The following is a 22,689-nucleotide window of genomic DNA, read 5'->3' on the forward strand; positions in this document are numbered from 1 at the left end:
AGCTAGTACATGGTGGGGAACACCACCAGTAAAAAGTAAACACCAAAAGTTCTTTGTGAGGAGAGAGAGATTCAGAGAGAAACCAGGGGAAGGAGGGAGGGAAAAGTACAGTTGCGTATACTTACCATACATGAACATGCTCGAGTGTATTCACTGTTGCAGTCATCAAATTTGGGTTATCTGCCTGCAGGTAAGCCCTCAGCCGGTCTGAATACCAGAGTCTTCGGATTTCTGCGTCGGATGCTGTCGCTTCTTCCATGATGTCAGGTCGTCAGGAGTATAAAACATGCACCCGACGCCATTACATCAGTTTTTCTTGTCCCAGATGTCAGGTGCCCCCACAATAGGAATCAATTACATGGGTATGGAATACCCCCAGCAAAAAGCAAATACACATGATATGATATATGCCAAACAAGGAGGAAAGGTAAAAGTCAAGAGAAGACAGGGGGCTGGGACGGTGAGTAACCAGGACTGCAACAGTGAATACACTCGAACATCTACATGTATGGTAAGTGTAAACAACTGTACTATGTTCTTCGTGTTTCACTGTTGCAGTCATCACATTTGGGTTGATTTCCAAAGCTAATGAAAGGTGGTGGTAGTTAAAGAGCATTAGGGCTAGCAATCAGGCCCTGTAAGACTGCTGTGGCAAAACCAGCTCTGGATTTAGAAAAGATAGGCAGGTGGTAATGCTTGGTGAAGGTATGTACAGAGCTCCAGGTAGCAGCTTCAAGGATGTCCCTGGTAGGGACTCCTCTGAGAAATGCCGTAGAGGAAGATGCAGCCCTGGTGGAATGTGATCTTATCTCCTGTGGGGTAGGTTTTCCATGGTGCTTGCAGCAGAAAAAAATGCAATGGGCTATCCGTTTGGAAATGGTTTGCTTTGAAATGGCCTTCCCCTCTGCCCCTGCAGCAAAGCTAACTAGCAGCTGGTCAGATTTTCTGACAGGCTTGGCCCTGTACAAATAGAATCTAAGCTGTGTACGTCCAAAGAATGCAGTATCCTTTCCCTTTTATTCTGAGGATTAGGGAAAAAAGTAGGCAAATGAATGGACTGGTTTTAGGGCCACACTAGACACCACCTTGGGCATAAAGTATGGAATACTCCTGAGGGAAACCCTGTCCGCATGGAAGACAATGAAGGGTTCCACTGCCATGAGGGCCTGCAGTTCAGACACTCTTCTTGCTGAAGTCATGGCTAGAAGTAAAGCTGTTTTCCAAGAAAGGAATTTCAACTCTGCTGTAGGAGCTGGTTCAAAAGGGAAAGAGTGAGTTTTTCCAATACAAAGTTAAGGTCCCAGGCTGGAGTGGGAGCCCTCCTGGGGGGGGGGGGGCTTAAATTTTTGGCCCCTCTAAGGGATTGTTTTAGCAGGGGATGAGAGAAGTGGGGTGGCTCAGTATTATAACGTGCTTATATGGCAGAGGCATGAATCTTAATTGAAGAGAAAGATAGGCCCTTGTGGAACATTTCTGTTAAATAATCTAGAATATGAGGTAAGCTGGGCACCATTGTGCCCATCCCCTGGAGCCTGACTCCAGAAACAGTATCTTTTCCACTTTTTTGAATAGGATTTCCTAGGACTAGGCCTCCTCACCTGAAGAATGACATCCAGCACCTGCTTACTGATGGTTGCTAGAGGTGAGCTCAGGGAATTAGCCAGGCTGCAAGGTTCAGGGCTTGAAGCTGAGGATGCAGAATCTGGCCCACCTGCTGGGACAGCAGGGAAGGGGTCTGAGGCAGGTGCCAAGGTTGTAGCAGTGTCAGACTGAGCAAAAGGGGGTACCAATGCTGGCGTGTCCAGTCTGGTGCAATCAGTATTGTCCTTGTCTTGTTTGATATTTAGTAGCACCTCTGAAAGGAGAGGCAGAGGAGGAAAAGCATAAACTGAGAGGCTTCCCCAGGTAAAGGACAGGGCATCCACTTTCCAAGCTTGACTGTGGGGAGTTCTGGTGCAGAATTTGTTCAATTGGTAGTTCTGAGGGGAGGCAAACAGGTCTACCTCTGGAGTCCCCCATTTATTCCTCAACAGCTTGAATACTTTGGGTTCCAGTTTTCATTTGTGTGGGTCCAAGAGATTTCTGCTTAAGTAGTCTGCCAGTGAATTTAGTTTGCCTGGCAGGAACAGGGCTTGTAGGTGCACTTGGTAGCTTAAGGCAGTGTTCCACAGAGCCATGGCTAGTCTGCAGAGTGGATAGGAATAAGTTCCCTCCTGCTTGTTTATGTACCACAGCTGTGGTGTTATCTGTCTTTACCAATAGTTGTCCTGGAAGAATAAGGTCTTGGAAGGCTGTCAGAGCATTCTGTACAGACATTTATTTTTGATTGATATGCAGGTGCATCTGTTTTGGGTTCCATTTGCCCTGTCTGCCAAGTAAGCTCCCCATGCATAGTCTGATGAGTGTGTTGTTAGGGTTTGGGTGGCAGGGGGTAGAGTGAAAGGGAGTCCCTTGTTGTGGTAGCAGGCCTTTGCCCACCAAAGGAACTTTGCCCTTAGACAAGGAATGATAGGAATTATTGTTTCCAGGTCCTGAGAATGTTGACACCAGAGACTTTTTAGATACCATTGAAGTTTCCTCATATGCAGTCTTGCATATGGAATTAACAGAATGCAAGAGGCCAAGAACCCCAGGGCTTGCAGGATGTTCCTTGCAGATAGATGTTTTTTGTGGCCAGTAGTTTGAAGTAGGTTGTCAAATGAACTTGTTTCTCTAGAGTGAGGAATACCATCTGGGAAGTTGTGTTCAAGCTTGCTCCCAGGAATACAATCTGTTGGCAGGGTAATAGGTGTGATTTTTTTCTCGTTGATGGTGTACCCAGGTGAAGTTGGAAGTCTCTCTAAAAATGCCAGGTGTTTTAATAGCAAGTCCTGACTCTCTGCCTGAATCAGGCAATCGTCCAAGTTTGGGAAAATCTGAATATCTCTCTGCCTGTAATATGCAATGGCAGGAGCTAGGCACTTTGTGAATACCCTGGGCGCAGTAGATAAGCCAAAGGAAAGTGCAGAGAACTGATAGTGCATGGAGCCTGCCCTGAAGAGTGGGAATTTTCTGCTGGATTCCTTTACTGGGATGTGCAGGTAAGCTTCCTTTAAGTCTAGAGTTGCCAGCCAGGCATCCTTGGCTAGCAGAATAAGAAGCTGCTGAAGAGTTAGCATTTTGAATTTTGAAACCACCACAAAGGTGTTGAGAATAGAAAGGTCCAAGATAGGACACCATGAGTTTTCTTTTCTGGGAACCAGGAACAGTCTTGAATAAAAACCTTGACCATTTGTTCTGCTGGGACAGGTTGAATAGCCCTGATACTGAGGAGACAGAGCACTTGTTTTTGGGCCTCCGCCCACTGGTTTGCGGGAAGATCTGGCCATCCACTTGGGGTTGTGAGTGGAAGTGGAATCTGTATCCAGGGAAACTATGCTTAAAACCCATTTGTCTTGGGTAATGAATTCCCAGTTTTTTGCATGCAGGGTGAGCTTTCCTCCTAAGGGAGCAAGTAGTTGGAGCAAGGCTTGGTAGAGTTAAGGATAAGTCATTGTGCATTTTTCCATAGGGGGGTGGCTTACTACTCCCTGCTTTGGAAGTGGGGGGCCCCCAACTGTTTAGATCTGTGCATAGCCTGAGACTGAAGTCTTGGTGATCTGCTGCTCCTGGGTTTGGACTGAGAAGGCATGGAAGGGAATGGAAAGGACTAGTTCTTAGAAGGCCAATGCCTACTGAACCTAGGTGGCTGTACTTGTAAGAAATCTTTAACAGACTGCATAAACTTAGCTTTTTCCTCCATCTTTTTGAGGACAACTTCTGCTTTGTTGCCAAAAAGCTGCTCTTGGTGTAAGGGTGCATCCAGTAATTTAGCTTTAACATGATCTGGCAAGTTTTGCTCCTTAAGCCAAGCATGTCTTATAAGTACATACCCAGTGACAGCAGCCCTGCAAGATGCTTCTATAGCATCAAAACCACATTGCAAAGTATGTTACCTACTTGGTCAGCAGAATGCATTAACTCTTGCAAATCTTTGTGTTCAGCACAGTCAGGAATCAACATCATTTTCTGTTTACTTAATCCCATAATATGCTGCTGATATACTTTAACATATGAAACTGGCAATTTAAAGCCCTAATGGCTCAAGTAGGAGAAGTATATACCTTCTTACCCCATCTGCCTAAAGCTCTAGAATCCTTATCAGAAGGGGTAGGAATTTTGGCAGTAGTAGCCTTAATGCCTTTTGGTCCTTGGAAAATGGTCTCTGGATCTGCAGTAGGATTCTTGAAAAAGAATTTGTGAGAGTTGGGTACTCTGTAGTACTGGTCAGGTTTCCTGGGAGCTGGAGGCAACGTGTCTGGGGTAGGGCTGAATTCCAAGAAAACATCATCTACAATCTCCAGAACAGGAGGGATAGCTAGAGGCCTGTGTTGAGGCAGGTTTAAAAATTCCCTACGTCTGTTTTTGGACTGAGAATAGTCCTGACTTTCCCAGCGGAAATGCTCCCTAAGGGTATACAAGGTTTCACCAAAAGAAAAATCTTCTGGAGGGGAGCAGAGGGAATAGAGTCCTCTGCATCAGAATCATCATTGGTAGAGAAGGGCAAATCCTGGTAGTCAGAAGGAACAGAAATATCAGATTCCTGATCAGAATAATCAAAAGGAAAATCAGTTCTAGGTCTCTTAGAGGGGGTTGGCTTCCCCTAATTAAGGTAATAAGGTCTTCAGCAATTCTAATAATTTGTCCGAGGCATATGGGCCTGAGAATGTGCTTTGGTCATCAGTTTTCTAGGCTTAGTGTGAGCTTTAGGCCTGAGGAATTCGGTATTCTTAGCTTGAAACAGTCGTTGGTTTGATATGAAAATCGGTAGACCTGAATACACCCTCAGTAGCCGGAGCCTGCACAGCAGCTCCAGACCCATCCAAGGTAGAGACATCCGCATGTTCCATAGTCGAAAAAGCAACTCGCTGCATAACGGACTCCGAATGGGTCTCAGTAGAGGCCTGTGAATCTGTAGTAGCGGGTATTAGGGGCTGCGAAAGTGCCTCACTGAGTACCGGCGGACTGGTGACTAGCTTATCAGAAGCATAGTCAGTTTTGGACCTAAGCGGTCTGTCTTTATCCTTACATTTTTTCGGAAGATCGGTAGTCGGATGGCTTAACCAAGCCATTTCGGAGTACAGAGACAGAGAATTAAAGTATTTAGCTACAAAAACAGCCCGAAGACAAATAATTCCGGAGTTGAACAAGGCACAAAACTGACAGCGAGGGACATTGTGGCGTGGGCCTAAACAGGTGATGCAGTAAGATTGAAAATCTCTGTGAGGTATTTGCTTTCCACAGGCAAGACCATTGTTAATTTTTTCTGACATTGGTTAGAGCAAGAAAAAAGATCCCCCAATGGGGTACTTATCTTTGAAGACTTCAGGTCTGAAACTCGAAAACGAAATTTCAGGAGTCGGCCGACCGGCACTTGTGAACTGCTTCTGCTTCGGGCACCACACGATAAGGAAGACTGATGTAATGGTGTCGGCTGCATGTTTTATACCCCTGACGACCTGACGTCATGGAAGAAGCGACAGCATCCAAAGCAGAAATCGAAGAGACTCCGGTATTCAGGCCGGCTGAGGGTTACCTGCAGGCAGATAACCCAAATGTGATGACTGCAACAGTGAAACACGAAGAACATCTGGACTGCAACAGTGAATACACTCTAACATCTACATTTATGGCAAGTGTACACAACTGTACAATGTTCTTCGTGTTTCACTGTTACAGTCATCACATTTGGGTTGATTCCCAAAGCTGAAAAAAAGGGTGGAGGCAGTCAAGAAGACTGGGGGCTGGCTAGGATGCCCTGCAAGACTGCAGTAGCAAAGCCTGCCCTGGATTTGGAGAAGACAGGCAGGTGGTAATGCTTGGTGAAGGTATGAACAGATGTCCATGTTGCAGCCTCCAGGATGTCCCTAGTGGGGACCCCTCGGAGGAAAGCTGCAGAGGTGGTGGTTGCTCTGGTAGAATGTGACCTGACCTCCCTTGGTGGGAGGTTCCTATGTTGCTTGTAGCAGAAATAGATGCAGTGTACTATCCATTTGGAAATAGTTTATTTGGATATGACCTTGCCCTCTGCACCTGCAGCAAAGCTGACTAACAATTTATCAGTCTTTCTACCTAGACAGGACTAAATCATTTAGAATCTGAGATGTCTGTGCAACTCTAGAGAGTGCAGATTCCTTCCCCCTTGTTTTGTGGGTTAGGGAAAAAGGTGGATAAATGAATGGATTGGTTGAGAGCCACACTGGACACCACTTTTGGTATGAAGGATGGGTTAAGTCCTGAGGGAGATCCTGTCAGCATGGAAAATGATGAAGGGCTCTACAGCCATTTGTGCTTGTAGCTCGGATACTCTTCTTGCTGAAGTGATGGCCAGAAGCAAGGCCGTCTTCAAAGAGAGGAACTAACTCTGCTGAAGCTGCTGATTCAAAAGGGGGGCAGGGTGAGCTTTTCCAACGCAAATTTTAGGTGCCAAGCTGGGGTGGGTGCTCTCCTGGGTGGCCTCAAGTTGTTAGTCCCTGTTAGGAACTGTTTGATGAGAGGGTGAGAGAAGAGGTGGCTCTGTGCTGAAATGAGCAGAGATAGCAGAGGCATGAATATTAACTGAAGAAAATTATAGAACCCTGTGCAGTAGGTCAGCAACGTAATTAGGATGAGAGGTAGGGAGGGCTGTGCCATCCCGGTTCCCTTAGCCTGTTCCCAGGTGCAAAACATTGCCACTTGTCAGCATAAGACTTTCTAGTGCTATGGCATCTGACCTCACGTATAACATCTAGAACTTGTTTGCTGAGATTGGCAGCTTGTACAGTGGTCAGGGAATACGCCAGGCTGCCAGACTGAGGGTTTGCAATTGGGAATGCATGAATTCTCTATCCCTCTGGGTCAGGAGTTTTGGGATCGGAGGGAGATGCCATGGTGGCAGAGGTGACAGGCTGAGCAGCAGTGGATACCAGTGCTGGCATGGCCAGTCTGGGGTAATCAGGATTATCCTCAGTTTTCCTCCTTTATTATAAGCAGTACCCTTGTAATGAGCAGTAGAGAGGGAAATGCATAGACAGAGAGGTTGACCCACTGGAAGGATAGTGCATCCACATTCCAGGCCTTGCAGTGAGGTTTCCTGGTGCACAATTTGCTGAGCTGATGGTTGCAGTGGGAAGCAAAGAAGTCGACCTTCGCGGTTCCCCATTTCTGAGTTACAAGGGTGAAGGTTCTTTGGTCTAGCTGCCACTCGTGTGGGTCCAGAAGATTTCTGCTTAAGTTGTCTGCCAGAGAGTTTAGAGAGACTGGCAGGAATTGTGCTAACAGGTGTAGTTGCATGGCTGAGCCCGTGTGCCAAAGGGTCATGGCTAGCCTGCACAGACAGTACAAGTGAGTCCCACCCTGCTTGTTGATGTACCACATCACAGTGGTGCTGTCTGTTTTGATCAGAAGAGCCCCCGGGGAGAGAAGGGGTCTGAAAGTTGTTAGTGCGTGCTGGACAGCTAATCTCTTAAGTGCGTGCTGGACAGCTAATCTCTTTTTGCTTGATGTGCAGATGTATTTGATTTGGGCTCCATTGGCCCTCTATGCACCTGCCGTCCAGGTGTGCACCCCAGGCATAGTCTGATGCATCTGTGGTGAGGGTCTGGGCAGCGTGGGGTTATGAGAAGGGTAGTCCCTTATTGTGGTAGCATGCTGCTGCCCACCAAAGAAAATCTTTCCTTAAACAAGGTATCGCTGGTATAAGAGTTTCCAGGTCTTAAGAGTGTTGACACCAAAGGCTTTTTAGGTACCATTGTAGTTTCCTCATATGCAGTCTGGCATATGGAACGAGTAGAATGCAGGTGGTCATGAACCCTAGAGCTTGCAGGATTTTCCTTGCGGATAACTGGGGTCTGGTGGCTAGTTGAGAGAAGTAGGCTGTCAGGTAGGTTTGTTTTTCTGGTGTAAGGAATGCCATCTGGGATGCTGTCTCCAAGCTTGCTCCCAGGAATATAATTTTTTTGAGTGGGTACTAGTTTGGATTTCTTTTCATTGATAGTATACCTCAGGGGGTTCAGTAGGTACTTTACAAAGGCTAAGTGCTTCAGCAGCTTTTTCTGTCTGCCTGAATCAGGCAGTCATCTAAGTATGGGTAAATTTGAATATTTCTTTGCCTGCAAAAGCAATCGCGGGAACCAGACATTTTGTGAAAACTTTGGAAGCAGTGGCTAAGCCAAAGGGAAACAAAGAGAACTGAAAGTGCAGTGATCCTGCCCTTCAACGTAGGTATTTCCTGCATGATTCCCTGATTGGGATATGTAGGTAGGCCTCTTTTAGGTCTAGGGTTGCTAACCAAGCATACTTGGACAGCATAGGCAGTCATTGCTGGAGGGTGAGCATTTTGAATTTTGGTAACACCAGAAAGGTGCTTAGAATGGATAGATCGATGATGGGGCACCAGGTGCCCTCTTTTCTAGGTACCAGGACGAGTCTGGAGTAGAAACCTTGGCCTGTTCTGCAGGAACGTGCTCTATTCCTCTCATAGAGAGCAGGGAAAGGACTTTCTTTTTGGTCTCTGCCCACTAGTTTGGGGGAAGATCTAAAAACCCTTTTGGGGTTGGTAGAGTGTGGAAATAAAATTTGTATCCCTGGGACACTATGTTGAGAACCCAGCGGTCGTTGGTAATGGTGGCCCAGGTGCTTGCGTGGAAATTGAGTTTTCCTCCTAGGGGCAAAAGCAGGTGGGCAGAGGGAGGGGGTGGAAAGTCATTGTGAGTTCTTACCACAGAGAGGTGGCTTAGCAATCCCTGGTTTTGAAGAGGACGAACTTCACTGCTTAGATCTCTGCATTCAATGGGGCTGCTGTCTGGGGGGCCTGCTTCCCCAGGGTCTGGGCTGAGTTGACCTGGAGGGAGGTAGGAAAGACCAGTGCTTGGAGGGTCAATGCCTACTGAACCTGGGTGGCTGGATCTGCAAGAAGTCCTTAACTGTCTGCATAGATTTTGTTTTTTCTTATTTTAAGACCTCCTTTCCCTTGGTGCCAAATAAGTTGTCTTTGTGCAAGGGTGCGTCCAATAACTTGGATTTGACATGGTCTGGCAAGAGCTGTTCCTTAAGCCAAGTATGCCTTTAAAGGACAGAACCAGTGACTGCTTGACTTGCAGAATGCATCAACTCTTGGAACTATTTTCTGTACAAGGAGGCAAAGATGATATTTTTGTTTGAGGAGTTCCATGGTATGTTGCTGAAATTTTAGCATATGGAACAGACAATTTAGTGCTCGAACAGCAAGAGTAGCAGAGGTGTATACTTTTTTACCCCATCTGTCTACTGCTCAGGAATCCCTATCTGAGCGGGTGGGATTCTTAGCAGAAGTTGCTTTAATTCCTTTAGGCCTTTGAGAAATAACCACGGGGTCAGCAGTAGGATTTCTGAAAAGAAATTTGAGAGAGTCTGGGACTCAATACCCGTCAGGTTTTCTGGGAGCAGGAGGGAGGGTGTCAGGGGTTTGACTGGATTCCATACAAACATCCTCCACAACATCCAGGACAGGAGGAATGGCCAGAGGTTTGCGTTGTGGAAGATCTAAGAATTCCCTGAGTCTCTTTTTAGACTGAGGGTAGTCCTGACATTCCCATTGGAAATGCTCCCTTAAAGTATGTAGGGTTTCCCCAAAGGAAAAGTCCTCGGGTGGGGAGGCTGAAGGAAAGGATTCCTTTGCATCAGAATCCTCATAAGCAGAGTGGGGTTGTATGTCTTCATATTCAGATGCATCAGAGTCATTTGACTCCTGTTCAAATAAAACTACTGGGGACAAATGTCTTTCTTTTGGAAGGGGTAGCCTGGCTTTCCCTGATCAACATTATAAGGTCTTCCATTTTAAGCATTTGAGACTGAGGCAAGGAAGCAGGTGCCAGAGATTAGGTCATCAGTTCCTTGGGTGTGGTTTGTACCCTGGGCCTTAAACTCGGTAGTTTTCAAAAGAATGGTAGACGCAAAAGTATGTGTCGAGAATCAGTAGTGCAAAGTACTTTCTTGAAACACAGTGCCTGCTCATCGGCTCCGCACCCATCCAAGGTAGAGACAGCTGCAGGATCCCTAGTCAGTGAAGAGTCTCACGGCATACTGGACTCCGAAAGGGTCTTGGTAGCAGCCTGCAAATCCACAGAAGCGGGCATAAGGGGCTACAAAAGCGGCTCACTAAAGACAGGAGAACTGTCTTTATCCTTACATTTTTTCAGATCATCTGCTATCGGATGGCTTACCAAAGCCATATCGGAATTCGAGGACTGAGAGCGAAAATATCTAGCTACAATAAGGTCCCAATGACATACAGTTCTGGTGTTGAACAAGGCACAAAAGCGACAGCGAGCAATGTCATGGTCTGGTCCTAAGCAAGTGAAGCAGTAAGAATGAAAGTCTCGGTGTGGTATTTGCTTTCCACAGGCGAGACCACTAACTTTTTTGGACATCGGTTAGAGCAAGAAAAAAGGATCCCCAATGGGATATTTAGTTTTAGAAGACTTCAACTTCAATTTGGAAACGAAAACTCAGGTAGCGGCCAACTGGAACTCATGCAAACTGCTTCTGCTTCGGGCTCCTCGACAAGAAAGACTGATGTAATGCTGTCGGCTGCCTTATTTTATACCACTGACGACTTGACATCAGTCCTAGAGTGACAGCAAAATACTAAGCCTCTGGTATTCGGGCTGACTGAGGGCTACCCTGGCAGGGATAACCCAAATGTGATGACTGCAACAGTGAAACACAAAGAACATCTGGTCACTGGAAGGTCACTAGTGTCATCGAAGAGAAAAAAGTTCTGTACTCACCATAAAATTCTATCTGTGTTGTCCATTTTCATTCTTCCTAAATCAATGGGTTTGGATGCGACTTGGCCACTTTCCAAAGATTCTAGGATCTGAATTTCGAGCTCTTCCCTTACCCATAATGCCAGACCAGTACACCACCTCAGATTGAGTTTGCAGCTATTATACACATGTAATACAATATTAATACTTGGGCAGTTAAGTGATAGTTGAAAGAGCACGACCACACACAGGAACAATGGTTCCTAACACTTCTGCTAGGTTTCTCCCAAAGAGGATGACAGGGGGATAGAGTGGGAAAGGTTTAGGAAGAATGAAAGTGGACACAGATGGAACATTATGGCAAGTACATAACTTCTTTATCTGATGTCATTTTAATTCATTCCTCAACCAGTGAGACAGAGTCCCCAGCTACAGTAACCTTGGGTGACCCTCATGGAAGGATGTTGCAGAGCACCACGGAACCAAAGGAAGCTTTATTCCTGGAAGTGATTTGTAATGCACAATAAAGGTATCATATTTGACAAACAGGCAGCTGTGGAAATGTAATCAACAGAGGCTCGAGATCAAAAAGCTGCGCAAACAGACAATCACCTGCGTTGAATGCGCCTTCAATTCTGTAAGTAATGCAATACCTTTCAAACAGTAGACGTAGGAAATTTAATCTGTTATCCATTTGGCCATGTTAGACTGCCCTTCCCATTCTTAATTTAGAAAAGGAAACAAACTATCAGATTTTCTAAATGGTTTTGTTCTGTCCAGGTAAAAACACAATTGTCTATGTACATCAAGAAGAAAAGGTATACTCTCCTTTACTTTCAAATTTAGGGGAGACAACTGATAAACTGATGACCTGATTGATATTTCCAGAGGTAAAAAAGAAGGCATGTGTGTGTAAGGTAACTATCTTCGTGAAAAATCAAATATGGTGGTTTGGAAGATGGTGCTTGTAGTTCTGATACTTGTCTTGCAGAGGATATTGCTAGCAAAAATGGTTTTCCAAGAAAGAAATTTTAGCTCCACCTTGGCAGACGGCTCAAAAGGGGAATATACTAAGGCTCGTAAAACCATGGTGAGATCGCAAGGTGGAGTGGGGTCCATTACTGGAGATGATCAAACAACCAAGCACTGTTGCACGGTTGAAATTATATATCCAAACGGAGACTTCAAGACAAAGATTCTTTAATCAGAGTGAGCGCTTTCTCAATTACAAATTGCTTTGTCAGACTAAAGAACAATACAAAAAACACATATAAATACAATTTCCACTTAATTACTCACCAGTCATCATAAAAACATCAACTATCATTAAAACTAATGACACACCCACTAAAGCTCACTCGGACTATTTCCTTAAAGGTCTCCCTTTTAATTCTGGTTTTAAGGGAACCGTATTATTTAATCCATAACCCTTATGTGCCCTTAAACTCAGGATCCATCACTATATTCAAGACCCTTACCCATACAATATAAGTGATCCCTGATACGCTCTAACCGCCTATTGGTCTTCCCTACATACATTTTTTTTACACAAGATACAGTGAGCTACAAACACCAACTTTTGTGTATTACAATTGGCTGTCACTCTAATATCAAAACTCTTATGAGTATCTGGATGTATAAAAAAATAAAGACTCATCTATCAAGCCACAGTTCCCACATCTCTTTATACCCCAAACTGTATTAACAGTTTTTGTCACTCGGCTGCTAGGGTAACATAACTGATGCTTTAGAGATTTCTTATTTCTGTAGCTGAATACAGGGTTATCACCCATCAACTCAGCTATACTGGAATCAGTCTTCAAGATATGCCAGTGTCTCATGGCAACTAGTCTAATCTCCTCTACATCACTACTATAAGTCAGAATAAGAGGATATCCACCTCTCTTGTCTTTTCCTCTCCATCTTTCCCTTTATATGGTGTGGAAAAATAAGGTTGATTTTCAGTGCTCCTCTCTCTTGACTAAGCCACAAGCTTCATTCAATTCAACTTTTCTATAACGTCTCTCTCTCTCTCTCTAAACTCATTGTTAACTTGCTCTAAACTGATATCAAAATAATTCTCATTTAATCTTAGTCAGGAAACACGCATCATCTGTCCCTTTAACACATTAGGGAACACGAGCCCAGGGTGCATACTACTACAGTGTAAATAGGAGGGACAATAACATTACTTCCTAAACATTTTCATGGAGATGCAGTTATCCTCATCTCTCATAACCTGTACATCTAAGTAGTCAATATATTCTCTTGAATACTTATAAGTAAATTTAAGAAATTCGATACCGCTGTGCATCTCCCCTAATTTTATACTGCTGTCCGTCTGTCCCCAATTCTACACCACTGTCCGTCTCCCCTAATTCTACACCACTGTCCGTCTCCCCTAATTCTACACCACTGTCCGTCTCCCCTAATTCTACACCACTGTCCGTCTCCCCTAATTCTACACCACTGTCCGTCTCCCCTAATTCTACACCACTGTCCGTCTCCCCTAATTCTACACCACTGTCCGCCTCCCCTAATTCTACACCACTGTCCGCCTCCCCTAATTCTACACCACTGTCCGTCTCCCCTAATTCTACACCACTGTCCGTCTCCCCTAATTCTACACCACTGTCCGTCTCCCCTAATTCTACACCACTGTCCGTCTCCCCTGTAAACCTATTTAACTCATCCTCACATCCCTTCTGTAACAAAAACAGGTCAACAACAAACTTGCAAAAATATCTAATCTTCCCACCTATTAATTCACTAACATGGTGATGTTCCTATTCCACCATGACCAGGCTGGTGTAGGTATTGGCACACGAGGTGCCCATAGCTACGCCTGATACCTGTAAATAGCTTTCATCAAATGTGAAAACATTGAACTCCAGCAGCATCTCTAATAAATAGCAAATCCAATCAATATGTTGAGATGTACAACTGCTTTTCCTACTTACAAATCTCTTCACCATATCTATGCCTTGTGCATTCAGAAACTGAGTAAGAGGGGACATCACATCCATCATGGCATACATATCAAACGCTGCATTTCCATCTTCACTCAAATGTTTGTATAAATCCTGCAAAAACTGCTTACTATCTTTTAACACATACTTACAGTTATCTAACACAGATCGCAACTGTTTCTGAACATATACAGAAAGTGGTTTTGTGAGCCATCCGGCTCCAGATATAACAGGCCTAAACTCTGGATTATACAAATCTTTATGTACATTAGGTAGTCCATGAAAATTAGGCACTACTGGATTCTCCACTATAAAATATTGAAACAATTCTTTCGAGATGACACCCAAATATAAACATTTCATTAATGAATTCACAATCTGATCTTTCATATCATCTACCAACTCTCTACTCACTGCCTTGTACACATTCAAGTCATCAGACAAACTTATTAAAATAAAAATCCCTATTCATAACTACTACACATCCACCCTTGTTGGCGGGTCTAATGACAATCTTCCTGTCATTACGAAACATATCAAAAGCTTGTTTCTCTTCTGCAGTGAGATTAAAAAACTTTTTACCCCTCACCCCCTTGTTAAACAACTCATATAAGTCATCTTCACATACCATCATAAATCAAGTACTGGATTAGTCTGTGGGATGAAAGCACTAGGGTTTCTAAATAAACAGGCAGCACTATCAAATCCACTACTATCAGACGTTACCTTCAATGACAAATTACAAATAAAAAACATCTCCTTTCGGTTTATCACGGTTAGGGGTCGCCACAGAAGAACAACTGTCTGTAGGAATGATTGGCAGTGGAGTTTTACAGTGTCTAGTTCACAGCCCAGCACCCAACCTTCCACAGAAGGCACACGCAAGCATGCATACACACACACACACACACACACACACACACACACACACACACACACACACACACCCTAGTGCCAATTGAGCATGTCCAATCCACCTACAGCATGTCTTAGAGATGTGGGAGGAAACCGGAGCAGCCAGGGGAAACCCACATGACAACAGAGGACATGCAGACTCCATACAGAAGGCACCCCAGCCAAGAATTGAAGGGGAGAACCTCTTGCTGTGAGGCAGCAATGCTAACCACTGCGGCCGCATTACAAATAAAAATACAAAAGAAGTCTTAGTTAAATCAGCACATTGCGCTGGTATAGAGGAAAGTCCTTTATTCAGGACATATAAAGGGTCTGGATTAAATGATATGGTTCCCTTAAAACCACAATTAAAAGGAAGACCTTTAAGAAAATAGTATGAGTGCGCTTTAGTGGGTGTGTCATTAGTTTTAACGATAGCTGATTTTTTTTAAAAGATGATTAGATGAGTAATTAAGTGGAAATGGTATTTATATGTGGTTTTTTGTATTGTTCATTAATCAGAGAGAGCACTTTCACAATTACAAATTGCTTTCTCAGACTAAAGAATCTTTATTTTATGTCTTGAAGTCCCTGTTTGGATATATAATCACAGCCGTGGAACTGTGTTTGGTTGTTTCTTCTTTGAACGTACATTTTCTATTTGTACGGTTGTTACTCAATGTTTTGGTGTTTTTTGACAACTCAGATGATGCTAAAGAGAAAGCATTATCCCATACATGGTAGTTGGAGATGGCTGCCAACTGAACTTTAATAGCAGAGAAACTTGCTCCATCCTAGAAAATTGAGGCAAGGAAGTCCAGTACTGCTGGGACTGGAGCAGTGAAGGATCTAATTGTTTCTTAAGAGCCCAAATACTGAATCTTTGCCATTTCTTTTGTAGATTTTTCTAGTAGAATGTTTATGCGAAGATATCAAATTTTATCAAACCGGAGAGGAAAGCCTGGAATTTAATAGCCATCACTGGAAATGGAGAAACCATGCGGTCAATTTGAAGCTTAAAAAATCTGGGTGAATCTCTCCTGATAGAGAAGATAGGAAGTTTGGGCTAGAATCCAGCATCCAAACAGGATGTACTAGGTGAGATCAAAGGAAAGGGGATCGCCACTGTCAAGTCCAAAAGGAAGCAATGAGGATCACTCTGCTCTTCAACCGTTGGGCTTCTGAAGAAATTTGGATATGATAGGTAGTGATGGATAAATATAAAGGAGATCTGAGGGCTAGCGTGAACTAGAGCATCCCTCATTAACTGTCCCTAAGGAGAGATTAGGGCAAAGAATCTGCTGCATTTGTTGCTGTAGGGGGATGCAAAAAGATCGCACCAAAGTTGACCGCACTTGTGGAAGATCATGTTTGCTATTGATTTGTTTGGGAGATGACTCATGTGGCTTGAGGATGGTCATGCTGAGCCTATCTACTAGAATGCTGGACTTATATAGCATGTGCATTGCTACCAAGAAGCATTTGGAAGAGGTCATCCATTGTCAAACCCTCGATGCTTTTTGACAAAGGGGGTAGGTTCTGGCTCCCTTGTTTGTTGATGTACCAGACTACGGACTTGTTGTCCATTTGTACTGCAATAGTCCCTAGATGGAGAAAGCTCTCTGTAAGGCCTGCAACACTAGAAGCACTGTCATCTTTAGGACACTGATATGCAGATTGGTCTCTTGTACTGACCACATGCCTTTGACCCTCAACCCCAAGAAATGCCCCCCACCCAACTCCAACTGGGGAGGCATCCATGGTCAATATGGTGCTGGGGGAAGAAGTATAAATGGATGTCCTCGCTCTATTTCTTTGGTATGGACCCACCAAAGAATAGAATTTCTGCACACTAGAGACAATTTTATAGGATGATTCCAGGGATGGCAAAAAAGGGACCACTGCACTGCTAGAGTCCAAAGGGTTCTCACGTATAAGCGAGCTGTGCGAATCAAAATTACAGTGGCAGCCACTGAACCTAATGCTTTGAGGATCAATCTTGCTGGGGCCATGATGGAATGGCAAGGACCTACCTGACATGTGTTCTCAATTTAAGAATTCTGTTCTGAGGCAGGAAACTTAGACAACAGAGTGCGTCTAAACAGGCCCCTAAGAAATCTATCACTTGAACTGGTCGTAGATGAGATTTTTTTGCAAGTTGATAGTGATTCCCAGCACAGCTGTCAGGTGGAGGAGGTAGTCTCTGGCTTGTATTATTAGATGCCTGGTTGGTGCAGTCAGGAGCCAGTCATCTAAACAGGGAGACACTCTGAATCCAAGCAGCCTGAGGTGAGCTGCTACCACTGTCATACATTTTCTGAACACCCTGGGGGTTATGAGGAGACCAAATGGCAGGACTCTGAATTGGTAAAGAATGGCTCCCAGCCGGATGTGGAGATACCTTCATGAGAGTCTGTTCATTTTTATGTCATAATACGCATCCTGAAAGTCGAATGAGTACATCCAGTCATCCTACTCAAGAGGTAGAATGGACTGGACCATGACCATCTGGAATTTGGAGTTCTTTATGAATTGGTTCGGGTAGGTTAGGTCCAGAATTGGCCTCCGGTCCCCTATCTTTTTTGGCACTAAAAAGAACCTTGAGTAAATTCCAGATCCTGTTTGGTCTGGTGGGACTTTCTGGATGACTCTTGTCTAGCAACTTTGCAATTTCTTGAGCTGCTAACTCCTCTCTGATTGGGTGCAACATCGGGGAAAATTTTCTTTGGTTTCACTGGAAGTTGTAAAAAAGAAAGAAAGATGTTCTGGATATGACTCTCTTCACCCAAAGACGGTCTGACATGGCTAGCCAGGTGTCTTGGTGCAAAGACAGGCGACCCTTGACTGCCTCCAGTGATGGATAGTCTGGCAATCTTTCAGGAGCGCTGGAAGGACCTGTCTGAGAAAGAATCTGTACGATCCTTGATTCTGCAGACCCCCTCTGCTGTGAGGGTTGTGTTTACCAAAATAATGTTTCCCTCTCCACCTCTGTGGGAAAATTCTCCATGTGACTCGTGGAAAGAACCTTGAGATTTCTTGAACCACATTTTCTTACCACCACATTGGTTCCTAGAAAAGGGTCTCTGACACAGAAAAGTGAATTCCAACAGCAGACAAGGTCCTTCCATCCTGTTCACTCTGGGAGATAGTCTCTTTTACAGCTGGGCTAAACGATGACGATCCATCAAAGGGAGCGCTGATGAATAACACCTTGAATGGTTCCTTAAAGTCACATAACTGCATATAGGCATGTCTCCTTATGGGTATGCCTGAACCAGCTGCTCTTGAGGTACCCTCTGCTGCGTGTGACATTAACTTCATAGATGTGTTCAAGATGGATTGTAGGGTGGCCATTCTCAAAGAAAAGGTTTTCTGTTCCTCTGCAGGCATAGGTCCAGGAGCAGAATTAGAGTTCCATTATTAAGTCAGTCTGTAATCTGGTGAAGTGTGACAGGTAATTCAGCAATCACAATGCGAAAGTCACTGAAGCATAGACCCACTTCCCAAACCTGTCAAAAGCCCTAGACTCCCTGAAAGAAGAATGGACAGTGGAGCTCTGTTTCTCTAACAACTTCTTCGTGGCTGCCACAAGAACCATGGCATCCACGGGAATTCCTTTCATCCAGTGTTGTCTGTCGGGGCACTAAGAATTTATCCTGTCATTTTAGAATAGGTTCCACAGAGTTCAGTTCCTTCCATACCCTGGGGGAGACAAGTTCTATAAGCTCATCCGTAAAGAGGTAACTCCAAGATGTAGATGGGCTACAGGCAAAGGCTTCCAAAAACACTGATTCCTCCTTGGAAAGGTTTTGGGCAAACCAAGCACCCTTCTGACGGAGGATTAGAAAAAAAGATTGCCAAATGGATGGATTGTTTTAAAGCCACACTGGATACCACCTTGGGCATAAAAGATAGGTTAGTCCTGAGGGAAACCCCGTCTGCATGGAAGATAATGAAGGGTTCCACAGCCATAAGGCCCTGTAACTGTGACACTCTTCTTGCTGAAGTGATGGCTAGCAGTAACACTGTTTTCCAAGAGAGGAATTTTAACTCTGCTGTAGCAGCAGGCTCTAAAGGGGGAAGCGTGAGCTTCTCTAGTACAAAGTTAATATACCAGGCAGGAGTGGGAGCTCTCCTTGGGAGTCTTAAATTGTTAGCTCCTCTCATGAACTGTTTGATCAGGGGTGAGAGAAGAGGGGTGGCTCAGTATTATAATGAGCTGAGATGGCAGAGGTATGAATCTTAACTGATGAGAAGGATAGACCTTTGTAGAGCAGCTCTGCTAGGTAATCTAGGATTTGAGGTAAGGAGGGCACGGCTGTGTCCTTCCCTTGAGACTGGCTCCAAGAACAGTACCTATTGCACTTTTCTGAATAGTATTTCTTAGTACTGGGCCTCCTGGCCTCAAGGATAACCATCCAACACCTGTTTCCTGTGAGTTGCTGGTGATGTATTCAGGGAATAAGCCAGGCTGCCAGGTTCAGGGTTTGCAGCTGAGGATGCAAAATCTGTCCCTCCCGCTGGGACAAAGAGGGGGTTTCATGTAGATGCCAGGGTGGCACTGCTGTCAAGACTGCATATGAGTGGGTACCAGTGCTGGCATGGCCACTCTGGTGCAATAAGGATTGTCCTTGGCCTGTCCTATTTGATCGTGAGGAGTACTATTGGAATGAGGGGCAGAGAGGGAAGGCCTAGCTTGAGAGGTTTTCCCATGTGAAGGATAGGGCATCCACTTTCCAAGCTTGGCTGTGGGGAATTCTGGTGCAAAATTTGTTTAGTTGATGGTTTTGGAGGGACGCAAACAGGTCCACCTCTGGTGTCCCTCACCTGTGTATTAGAAGTTTGAATGAGTTTGGTTCCAGTTTTCACTCATGTGGGTCCATTAGATTTTCTGCGCAAGTCTGCCAGTGAATTTTGTTTGCCTCGTAGGAACTGAGCTTGCAGGGGCACTTGGTTGCTTAAGGCTGTGTTCCACAGAGCCACGGTTAATATGCAGAGTGGGTAGGAGTGAGTTCCCCCCCTGCTTGTTTATATACCACAACTGTGGTGTCGTCTGTCTTTATCAGGAGTTGTCCTTGCAGGATAAGGTATTTGAAGGCTGTCAAGTGCTTTCTGTACAGCTTACACTTCTTTTTGATTGATATGCAGGTGAATTTGTCCTGGGCTCCATTTGCCTTGAATGCGTTTGCCTGCCATGTGAGCCCCTCATGCATAGTCTGATGCGTCTGTTGTCAGAGGTTGGATGACGCAGGGTTGTGAGAAAGGGAGTCCCTTGTTGTTGTTGCAAGCCTCTGCCCACCAAAGGAACTCTGTCCTTAGGCAAGGAATGATAGGAATCACTGTTTCCAGGTCCTGGGAATGTTGACACCAGAGACTTTTTAAGTACCACTGAAGTTTCCTCGTATGCAGTCTTGCATATGGAATCAGTAGAATACATGAGGCCATGAACCCTAGGGCTTGCAGTATTTTTCTTGCAGACAGCTGGGTTTGGGTGGCCAGTAGTTTGAAATAAGTTGTCAAATAAACCTGCTTTTCTGGAGTGAGGAATGCTATCTGGGAAGTTGTGTTCAAGCTTGCTCCCAGGAATACAATCTTTTGGCTGGGTACCAGATGTGATTTATTTTCATTTATGGTATACTCCAGAGAAGTTAGGAGTCTCTTTAGAAACGTCAGGTGCTGAAGGAGCAATTCTTGACTATCCGCCTGAATCAGGCAATCGTCCAAGTAGGGGTAAATTTGATTATTTCTCTGCCTGCAGTAAGCAATGGCTGGAGCCAGGCACTTTGTGAATATTCTGGGTGCAGTAGATAAGCCAAAGGGCAGTGCAGAGAACTGATAGTGCACACAGCCTGCCCTGAAACGTAGATATTTCCTGCACGATTCCCTTATGGGGATGTGCAGATAAGCTATTTTTAAGTTTAGGGTGACTAGCCAGGAGTCCTTGGCTAGCATAGAAAGCAGCTGCTGGAGTGTAAGCATTTTGAATTTTGGTACCACCAGGAAGGTGTTTTAAGGTTGACAGATCCAGAACAGGGCCCCAAGAGTTCTCTTTCCTGGGCACCAGGAACAGCCTGGAGTAGAAACCCTGTCCCCTTTGCTCTGTTGGCACAGGTTGAATAGTCCTAATACTGAGAAAAGAAAGTACTTGCTTTTGGGTCTCTGTCTACTGGTTTGGAGGAATGTCTGGCAATCCGCTTGGGGTTGGCAGAGTGGGAAAAGAATTTGTATCCCTGGGATACAATGTTTAAGACCCATCGGTCCTGGGTAATATACTCCCAGTTTTCGCATGCAGGGCGAGTTTTCCTCCTAGGGGTGCAAATACTTGGGCAAGGCTGGGAAGGATTAAGGACAAGTCATTGTGAACTGTTTCCATAGGGGGTGGCTTACCACTTCCAGTTTTGAGGAGGGAGTACTCCAATGTTTAGATCTGTGCATACCCTGAGACTGTAGTCTTTGTGGTCTGCTGGCTCCTGGGTTTGGGCTAAGAAGGTATGGGAGGGACTGGAAAAGACCAGTTTTTTTGAAGGGCAATGCCTACTAAATCTAGGAGGCTGTACCTGTAAGAAGTCTAGTTTGCATGGATTTCACTTTTTCCTCCATCTTTTTAAGAACAACTTCTGCTTTAGAGCCAAACAAACAGTCTTGATTTAATGGAGCATCAAGTAATTTTGCCTTGACATGGTTTGGCAAGATTTGTTCCTTCAGCCAAGCATGCCTTCTCAGAACAGACCCACTGACAGCAGCCCTGCAAGATGCTTCTAAGGCATCAAAACCACACTGCAAAGTAAGTTTACCAACTTGGTTTGCAGAATGCATTAAGTCTTGTAAGTCCTTATTTTCTGTACAATTAGAAATCAACATTTTTTGTTTAATTAGAACAATAATATACTGCTGGTACTTTTAACATGTGAAACTGGCAAATTTAAAGCACTGATGGCAAGAGTTGCAGAGGTATATACCTTCTTAACCCATCTGTCTAGAGCTCTAGAATCCCTGTCCGAAGGGATAGGGTTTTTGGCTGTTGAAGCCTCAGCACCTTTAGGTCCCTGGGAAATGGTCTCTGGATCCGCAGTGGGATTTTTAAAGAGAAATTTGTGAGAGTCGGGTACTCTGTAGTACCTGACAGGCTTTCTAGAGCAGGTGGTAAAGTATCAGGGGTAAGGCTGGATTCCAAGAAGACATCGACAATATCCAGGAGAGGGGGAATAGCTAGAGGCCTATGCTGAGGCAAGTCTAAAAATTCCGTGAGTCTCTTTTTGGACTGTGGGTAGTCCTGGCATTCCCAGCAGAAATGCACTCTTAGGGTATGCAAGGTTTGATTGAAAGAAAAATCCCCTGGGGGGAGGCTGAGGGAAATTAATCCTTTGCCTCTGAGTCCTCATTGGTAAATAATGGTATGTTCTGGTGGTCATCAGACTCATGGTTGAGTCCTCATTGGTAGATAACGGTATGTTCTGGTGGTCATCAGACTCATGGTATGTAGAATCAGAAGGAAAATCAATTCTTTGTCTTTTAGAGGGGGAAGGCTGGCTTTCCCTAATTAAAGTAATACAGTCTTCAGCCATTCTAAGCATTTGTTTCTGTGGCATGGGAAGCTTGAGAATTTGCTTCAGTCGTGGGTTTCCTAGGTGTAATGCGAACTCTGGGCATGAGAAATTCGGTAGATGTAGTCATTAACGAAGTAGTCGGCTTGATACGAACATTGGAAGGTCTGAATACACCCTCAGAAGCCAGTGCCTGCACAGCGGCTCTGGATCCATCCAAGGTAGAGACATCCGCAGGTTCCATAGTTGAAGAAGCATCTCGTGGCATACCGGACTCCGAATGGGTCTTGGTAGAGGCCTGCGACTCTGCAGAAGCAGGTAAGAGGGGTGCGAAAGTGCCTCACTGAGTACCGGCGGACTGGCGACAAGATTAACAGAAGCGTCGGCAGTTTTGGACCTATGTGGTCTGTGTCTGTCTTTATATTTGCGTTTTTTTGAAATATCGGTAGTCGGATGGCTTACAGAAGCCATTTCGGA

General features: G+C 44.7%; 1 protein-coding gene across 1 annotated transcript in view; it reads right to left on the reverse strand.

Annotated features, from left to right (window-relative positions):
* Positions 1–22,689, reverse strand: part of CHD8 (chromodomain helicase DNA binding protein 8) — a gene marked incomplete in the record, with an annotated part of 4,119,653 nt that overhangs the window by 2,516,395 nt on the left and 1,580,569 nt on the right.

This window comes from Protopterus annectens, chromosome 16.part0 (assembly GCF_019279795.1).
Source record: "Protopterus annectens isolate FY-2018-M chromosome 16.part0, PAN1.0, whole genome shotgun sequence".
In the NCBI taxonomy this organism is placed as follows: domain Eukaryota; kingdom Metazoa; phylum Chordata; order Ceratodontiformes; family Protopteridae; genus Protopterus; species Protopterus annectens.